The sequence below is a fragment of the Mesoplodon bidens genome (genome assembly GCF_964165515.1).
Source record: "Mesoplodon bidens genome assembly, chromosome: 2".
Classification (NCBI taxonomy): domain Eukaryota; kingdom Metazoa; phylum Chordata; class Mammalia; order Artiodactyla; family Ziphiidae; genus Mesoplodon; species Mesoplodon bidens.
In genome coordinates this window covers 109377603-109387189 of record NC_138177.1, presented here as the reverse complement: position 1 = coordinate 109387189, position 9587 = coordinate 109377603, and positions in this window count along the sequence as shown.

Here is a 9587-nt window from a genome sequence, read left to right as displayed (position 1 = left end):
TTGTTTTTCCCCCCCTCATTGACAGTATATAATATATTAAGCTTCTATCAGGTATGCCACTTTTATTTTATTTTATTTTATTTTTTTGCGGTATGCGGTCCTCTCACTGTTGTGACCTCTCCCGTTGCGGAGCACAGGCTCCGGACGCGCAGGCTCAGCAGCCATGGCTCACGGGCCCAGCCGCTCCGCGGCATGTGGGATCTTCCCGGACCGGGGCATGAACCCGTGTCCCCTGCATCGGCAGGTGGACTCTCAACCACTGTGCCACCAGGGAAGCCCCAGGTATGCCACTTTTAGTGGGAACCCGTTTACACATCTTGTCAACATGAGAGTTAGAGTCATGCTAGAAAAAAGCTTATGATCAACAGCTATTGACGAGGAATGGAAGACAAGCACGATCCAGGGAGCGCAGGCGAGGACAGCGCTGGACGGAGCCCCATCTCCACCTCTTGATGCCGGGCAAGGGGATGCTAGACGCCTGAGAGGAGAAAGAGAGCTCTGACATGCCTGCCACTTGCTCTTGGGAGCAAGCCCCCCAGGTCAGGCTCTGCCCTGCTCCCTGCCCTGCATTCAGCCTGGCTGCAGAGCCTGGAGCTGCTGGACACACGTTGGGAAGTGAGGTTAGTCGTGCTGTTTACTAGCTTACTTGACCACAGATAAAAGCCACATTTGCACATACCAGCTTCATCAGTCTGAGAGTGATACTTGGACGTCTTCCTGCCTTGTCTTTTGTGTTATTTCTCAGTTGGTTGAGAACTCAGGCAAGGAAGAGGGATGCTATCTCATGGTTCCCTGAAGCCCTAGCACAAGGTTGAGGGGATGGAAGAAAGGAAGAGCTTAACTCTCTTTGGCTTTGGGCAGTCCACTTTCTAGGCCACCTCTAAATGAGTGCAATATCTCCCCTTGACTTGAGAAACTTTAGGATGGAAGAGATCCATTTCTTGAAGACAAGGCAAAGCAGCTCCCTATGCAAGCCCTGCCATCTATGGCAACATGGGGAAAATGATTCGGCTCTTCATAAAAGTCGTTTGGTTGGGGAGAGTCTCCTTTAGGGTAGGAGCTTTACAATCTGAGGGCTCTTTTCATGGAGTTTAGAGACCTGTGGGGGAGAGGCAGGTCTTTTACAGCTAATTTCTGTTAAAGCTCCGGTTCTAATTCTCTTCCAGTCATTAAAGAGAAAAGAAATTTAACATGGTGGATGTAACAAATATCCGACCCCATGGAATTACAGGATGGATGGTTTCCCCAGCAGATTCAACTGTGGTAGTGATAAAAATAATCAATACAAATTAGGGACATGCTTCTGTTTTAATGCACTTAGTAACCAGATCTCTTGTCCTCAAGTAAGTCTAAAGGAGAACTGTGTCCTCCACACTGACTTGAGTACTGTTGTGAAGGAGGTGTGTGTAGTGTGTGCATGTGTGTGTGTGTGTTCCCTTTTCTCTTAGGGATTCTATAGCTTCCTTCATTCTTCACCTCTCTCATATTACAGAAAGAAGGTAATTTTTCCTGGCCATTTACTAAAGCTCATTAAAGACTGGAGAGAACAAACAATGCTACTCCTCAGAGACTACCATTTAAAGTCACTCTACAATTCTCTGTTCTAATACTTGAGACAAATTAATTATTCCTTAGTGAAAAGTGTATAATTCCTATTCTTCATTTTTGGGGGATGGGGAATAATAATGGGAAGTTTCTATCTGAGTGAAAAGCTGTCTGTGCTGAAGGGAAATGAGAAAAAATGTGTGTTCTGAGAGGAGTAAAAGCAATTATTCTAATAATAATTCTAAGAATATTAATGTCTTTTTAAAGTAGATTGCCTTCAAACGAACACAGAGGTTGAAGCAATGGGAGGCTGGTTTATTTATTAATCATTCCAAATGTGCATTCTTCTAAATGAACAACTGCACCATCAACTCTGCCGGCACATATTAAATTTAGTTAAACAGCAACTTGCAAATGTCTCAAAACTTTTGTAACCAGAGACTAATTTGTTTAACACATTTAAAAATGTTATACTGATGTAAAACCCCACATATTAAACTTCAAAGGGAAAAGCTCTTGAGAGTTCCTCATTTTAAAGACTACACGCTGGAAATGAGATGGAGACAAACCTCATTCTCCGCTCTCCTGTTTTGTTTTGTTTTTAAATACGAGGCAGTCTCCGGGCCCCGGTCCTCATCCTCAGTGCTGTGTTCGGTTATCTGCAGAGCAGCAAGTGTCTAACTGAGGGGACTGTAGGGCGATGGTTAAGAAAGGCCTAGTGTTTCCCTTTCATCTCTATTAATTAATCCTGGCTCCGTTTGCCCAGAGTACGTTGCTGTTGACATCACCTTTTCCTTACACTTTAAAGAGTCCCGAGAGAGATCGACTGCAGAACAAAACTGGACAAAGAGTACATTTGGTAACCATTTTATTTCTCAATTACCAACCTACACGTATGGAAAAGATTTGCACGCTATCCGATTTACACAACAATTATGTTTCAAAAGTTTAGAAATAAATAACTTTTTTCTTGGACTCTTTACCAATTGTAATTGGTGTCAACTAACGAGTTTGCTCCATGGCTTGCCCTTAATTACTGATAAAAGCTAAAGTGCAACTCTAGCCAATCAGAAACTAGTTTATTCATGAGAGTATAGTATTCTTTTAAAAGCTCTGTTTGTCCTAATAAGTGGTTTTCTGTTTGGCTGAAACCTTCCATAAGCCCCCTTAACATAAGCAAAGGGCTCTTAATAACTATATACAGTGAAGGAATATCATTACTGCCCTCATTCAAACAGATGAAACAAAGGGAACGTTTTATAAATTTCAAATGTATACATCACGAAGTTACCAGACCCTGAAATCCCATCCATCTGGTGGGAAATAGATATTAGTACCCTTAAGACTGATATTGAGAATTTGTTTCCTCTTCCTATGTCTAAATTATTTTCAAAGTATCCCCAGCCTTCTGCAACAGGCAGTAAGAAATAGGAGAAACCCAACAGTCATGAGGCATGTTAAATCCTAATGGTATAAACAAGGTTTGGCTCAGTCTAAAATCCCACATGAAAAATAATAGTGTGGAAACAAGAGTGTTAAGAGATAGTATGTGGTGCAATCATGCCACCAGAGAGGCTTTGCCACAGCAAAAGCTTAATTGCAGAACCGTCATTCCAAAGACAGCCCTCTTTGTTGTTGTTTTCGGAAAACAAAATAAACCTCTTCAGGATTATTGGAAATTCTGACGATCGGTTCCCACTCTTAAAATAATTAGGATACTTTCGGCTGCAATGATCAGAAAGCCTAGTTTGAAGTGGCTAGAACAACAGGGGCACTTATTTCCTCACTTAGCAAAAAATTAGAGATCAGACGTTTCTGGATTGATTAATTCAGGCACCCACCAACATCGTTCAAGACAGAGGTTTTTACTATCTTTCCACTCACTTTGTCTCAGTGTGTTGGTGTCTCCTTTCACGGTCACAAGATGGCTGAGGCAGGTCCAGGAATCTTATCTTGACATAACAAAATCTAAAGGCAGAAGAGATGCTGCTTGTACCATAAGAAAAGTATGATGAGTTTAAGTGCTATGTGTACATATTCCATCAAACCAAGAAATATAATTTCCATATGTCATCTTTCTAATATGGTGCCCGGCAGCTTCCCTGATTATTGACTACTTCTGTGTAGTCAGTATAAATGTCACTTGACACTGATTTTTTCATTTCAGGATGTACAAGCTCTTACTTTATTATTTTCCCAAATAACCACCTCCATTTTGCTCTAACGTATGTGCTGGTAGACAACCCCACAGTATTCACTTTATAGTTCTCACAACTGAAGGGAAGAGGAAACTGCTTCCCACGCCACCATCTCAATATCCTCCCCTAAATCAGAGTTTTAATACTGGACATCTAGATATGGTTTGATTCCATGAGGCTTGCAGTAGATTCAATCCATAAGGTGTTCTGTAAGTGAAAACTTCTGATCTGTTGATGTTTCTAGCAGTCAACAAAACCTGGGACTACTAATACACCTTATGCTTTTGTGAATCTTTTAGGTTATTGTTAAATGATGGTCATTATTATTATTGTTGAGTATTTTTCAAAATATTAATTGCATATTTACACTTTTCAATAAAATTTTTAGCATTATTGTTTCTGAAAAAAAAAAAAAAAAAGAAGAGATGCTGCTATTTCTTCCACCCTTGTTAAATAAAGAACAAGGAAAGCTTTCCTAGAAATACCCAGGGCTAACCTCCTCTCACGTCTGGTTGGCCAGAACAGGAACACATGCCCACTCCTAAACCAGTCACTGGTAAGGACTGCCTCAGGCTTAAACCAATCACGATTCATCTCACAGGCTGTGGCGGGTCCCAGGTTCTGGTAAAGCTCCTGGCACTTGGATACTTGAACAAAACCGAAAATTTCACTAAAGAGGAGAAAGGGGATGACGGTGAATGATGTGTTGGTAAGGTAAACAGCAGCGTCTGTCACCCAATTAAAGAGATTATTATTCTAAGGTAACCACTGTCAATGACTTTCAGTCAAAAGTCAATAAAGGAGAGCACGTCCTGGCATCCGAAAGGGTTTAGAGGGCCAGGTGATGAGGTTGGGGGAGTGCAACCTGGGGACCAGGGTAGGCTCTGCCACTAATTTGTCGGGTGATCTCTACTGCATCCTGGACCTCTGTGCACCTCACAGACTTCACTCTAAAATGTGTGGCGGGGGGGGACTAGAGGTCCCTTAATATCTCTTCTCACTTCGGAATTGGATGGATTTTCACTTTACTCACTGACCTCTGGTGAGTCTCCTTGTTTCTTTACTCTTCAGCTTATGCAAATGGCATGCCAAAATTCTCTCCCTACCTTTAGATATTTCTTATCTGTTAACTCTTTCTCTTCAGCCTAGATTATAAGGACCCCAAGGACAAGACATATCTGTATGCTTTGCAATCTCTTGTATTCATTGTTATTACTTATTGAGGACCTACTCAGTGCTGTGCACAGTGTGAAATGCTTGGCTCTCACATAGTGGGCACTCCGTCATTATTTCCTTATTGGTTTTGCTCCAGCAGCTTTCGCTGTCTTCAGACTTTCTTAAGAGAGACTGCGTAGCATAGCATCTCTAAGGTAGTGGTATTATATGTATAGTTTATTATGAGGATATGGCCAGGTTTACTCCCACAGGGTCACAATTTTTGTGGATAAGGCAGCACTCCTGCTTCCCAACACCACCCACTCATTTTATAAGCACAATTGCCATATATGGCAGCAGAGTGAGAAGAAGTAAGAGAGGCTAGTTCCCATAATCCACCTTCTTCTTTGAGCCAAATGACAATGCAATGTTTAACTTTAAGGAATGTTATAAAGACAAGTGAGAGGATTTTTACATGAGAATGGAGAAACAGAAGCTGAGGGTCCCAGAATTTTAAGGTTCACATGGAGAATTCTCTTGTAGGTGTTTTCCCTACCATCACATTCCCTCAAAAGTTGGTCAGTAATAACTTTTTAGCTTTTACACATGTGACCAAACTGTGTTTACTCCTCTGAGGTTGACAAGCAGGTGGCTTTAGTATTTTAAAAAGAAAAAACCCAGGCAGTTGATTCCTTTTTCACTTGGCAGCATCTTTATTTAGTTTTAGAAGTCTTTGGCATGTTGAACTTCTTGAAGATGGCAGTGATTATTTTGCAATTAAAAGTATACAAGTGCCTGACAATCAGTTCATCACAGGATCAATGGCAGCAGCAAGAAGAGCACCAGATCACGTTACTACATGTGCCAAATGTAGTACCAGCTGTAACTGTGATGAGGTTTGGAATTTTTATGTAAAAATAAAAAGTATTATGGCAGACACTGTTCATTACTCAATGAACAGCTATTTCCCTGCACCCACTCCTCTGCTAATCAAGTCCTGATTTTTTTTTTTTTTTTTTTTTTTTTTTGCGGTACGCGGGCCTCTCACTGTTGTGGCCTCTCCCATTGCGGAGCACAGGCTCCGGACACGCAGGCCAGCGGCCATGGCCCACGGGCCCAGCTGCTCCGCGGCATGTGGGATCTTCCCGGACCGGGGCACGAACCCGTGTCCCCTGCATTGGCAGGCGGACTTTCAACCACTGCGCCACCAGGGAAGCCCTGGAATCTTGATTTACCCCCAAATCCTGCTTCTTTTCCAGGTTTACCCATTTTAGAAAAGGACAGCTACAATTCAAGCTCGTGCCAGAAAACTAGAGATCATCCTTGATTTTCTTCTCTCTCTCCAGTTGCCCACACAGTGCATGGGCATACGATCTGTGCTCTTAACACTACCTCCAAAGTATATCGAGAATCTTATGCTTCTCACCACTCCCACCATTCACCAGACCAACTTTATCTTTCACTGCAGTCATCTCTTTACTATTCGCTGGTTTCCACTTTTGCCTCCTATGTCACTTAGAATTTGTTCCAATTTTGTTTCTCTTTCACATAAGTTTGGAAGTAACTATTCCAACGTTGTTTTGGCAACTTCATAGTGTCACCAGAGACCCATCTTTCACCGGGGCTTTTATCTCTCTCTCCATCTTCTCAGTACGGGGCTTCATGCTGGTATACCGTTTCCATCCTCAAGGTCATCTCATGGTGGAACTTAAGTCATTAGGTCCACATTTCAGGTCTAAGGAAGGAAGAAATATGGAGGGTAAAAAAGTGGGTCCTTCCCAGATAAATCAGCTCTTTAAACACTTTCATAGAAGTCCCATCTCCACTTCCCCTTACATATTATTTATTGGCTACACCTTAGTCACAAGGTCCTTCTCTTCCGTGCAGGGGAAGGTTGGGAAACGTAGTCTTTCATTCCAGGTGGCGATGCATGCCGCTTAAATTGGGGTTCTGTTTCTAAGAGGAAGGAGAGAATGGATCCTGGGGTAAACTCGTAGCTGTTTCTACCACAAATCCCTTTCATCAATTCTTCCCCAGTCAATTAAAAGGAAATCTGGTTATGACATTACCTTGCTTAACAATTTCCAGTGGCTGCCCATTGTGCTCAAATTAAAATTTAATGGCTCTGTCTTTCTCTCCAACATCATCTGTTACACATTCTGTCCCTATTATTCCATTCTAGCAACACCAGTTTATATTGAGCATGCCAAGCTTATTCCCACTGCAGGACCTTTGCATTTGCTGTTTCTGCTGCCTGAAATGAGTTACTTCAACTCTTGGCGTGACTCAGCACCTTGCTTCACGCAGGTACAATCTTGCCCCATTTCCTGATATTACTTTTTAGAATGTTGACTTCAGAGCTATTATCAGACTTCTGTAGAGCCTAGGAAGCCTTACTTTTAGAATATCTACCTGAATCACATAAAATACATCCCACAATAAATAGAATTTGGTTGTGCCTATATAAGAAGTGAATTAAACCGCAAGTGTCAAGTTAATCAGTTACCTTTGTCGACATTTACTTGGACGTTTATTAATTTTAATTTTTGCGGTTTTGCTTTTGTAATTTGGAGCCACTAAACATTTTACTTCAGGTATCTAACATTTTTTCTTATAAGCTCAAAAACTTATATGCACAGAACATTGTGCCAATAGTCCATACTGAGTAAAATTTCCCTGGATAACTGTAAATTTTACCCCAATGACCACTGAAATTGTTTGACTACAGAAACCTCATTTTTAAGCATCTTAATGAAAAGATTATTAGTAAAAGTTTTACAACTGATGTTACTTCTACTATGACAGTCTAATTATCTAGCAGTGGTTTAGCGCTGGGTTTCTCAACCTTGGCGGCACTGCTGACACTTTGGGCAAGATAAGTCTTTATTATAGGGGTCTTTTCCTATGCCTTGTAGGATGTTTAGAAGCATCCCTGGCCTTTACCAACTCATGCCAGTAGTAATCCCCGCCTCCCAGTTGTGACAACCAAAAGTGTCTCCAGATATTGCCAAATGTATACTGGGGGGCAAAATCATCTCTGATTGAGAACCACAGGTTTAAAAACTAAAGTTGTACAAACTTACATACTAATTTATTAGCAGATGCAGGTGGACTGTGGAAGTTTTCTTCAACCTGGCAAGCTTTGCAGAATTCCAAGTTTTGAACCTCAGCTTTGACAATGATCTTGAGCAATCACTTAACTTTTATGATTCACATTTCTTCAGTTTTAAAATGGAGGCAATGATACCTTATATCAGGTTGTTAACAGGATTAACTGGTTCGCTATATGGAAAGAACTTAGCCCAGGGTCTGGCACACATTGAGAGGTTCAGCGTTCATTATTTCTCCCTCTGGTTTAAAATAGAAAATCTGAGTGAAAAACAATATTGTGGCTATTTTTGACATAACCTCAGCATGTGGGAAGGGCAGTCATACAGGGGTGGGAGATGGTGAGGAGGGGGTGCCCTGCTCGACTTCTCAGAAGCAGCAGAAGGGAATTTATAGCTGTCATGAATCATGAAAGCACAAAAGAACTGTCAAAGGCACATGCACTCATCACTGTAAATTTTGAAATAGAATCCATGGTCCTATCTGCCTCAGATATTCAAAATATATCTGAAATCCGATCCCTTCTCAGCTCGCCTCTGCTATCACTGTGGTTCAAGCCACCATCATCCTTTGCGTGATTACTGCAAGAACCTCCTGTCTGCTGGCCTCTTTGTTTTTGCCTAAATCCTATGTAGTTTGTTCTCGACATAGCAACCTGAATCATGCTTTTTAAAATGTAAATTAGCTCATATCTCTTTTCTGCTCAAAACCCTCTAATAACATCCCTTCCCAGTCCAGGTAAAAGCCCAAGTCTCAGATCTGCCCCAATCTGCCCCAATCTAAACTCTGATCTCATCTCCTACTACACCCAGGCCCCCTGGCCTCCTTCCTGCTTCTTCTAAAAGACCCAGCACACATCTCCTCAGGGCATTTGCACTGCAGATGCTTCTTCCTGGGATTTCCTATCCCTGAGATTCGTGGCTCCTTTTCTTCCTAGAAGTCTCTGCACAAATGTTATCATTGAGACCTCCCATGACTCACCTACACAAAACTGTGGTCTATCACCAGACCCATTCCACCCGGGCCTGACTGCTCCCTGTCATGCTTACCCTGCTTTATTTTTCCTCACAGCAGGTACTACCATCTAACGTACAATAATCGATAGACACCACGAGGGCAGGGGCTTTGCTTTCTTTGCTGCTCTCTGTGTGTCCAGCACACTGAACACTAGTTGGCACATAGTAGGTGCTTAGTCAATGTGTTGTGAATGAACAAATGAATAGAAGATAGCAACATTTTCATCGGGATAAAAATAAGAACAAAGAAAACCAAGAGCACATTTGTATAAGTCAACTGATGTGGATCTTTCAATGTCCTGTCTCTATCGGGCTGGCTCTCCCAGTGCCCTCCTGAACGTTTATTCATAACTACTGTGACATGTGTAGCTAACATCCTTCTGCCCCTCCCTCCAAAATATTCATGGACCCTTATCTTCCTAAGAGGTAAGAATATGGTACTTATGATAGGGTGAAAAGTTAGAAATTGATGAATATTAGGGACAAAGAGGTAGATATTCATCTCATTCTGGCTGCTCTACATAGGGCTAGTCTACCCAAGCGTGGAGCATGTAGAAAGCCAGTT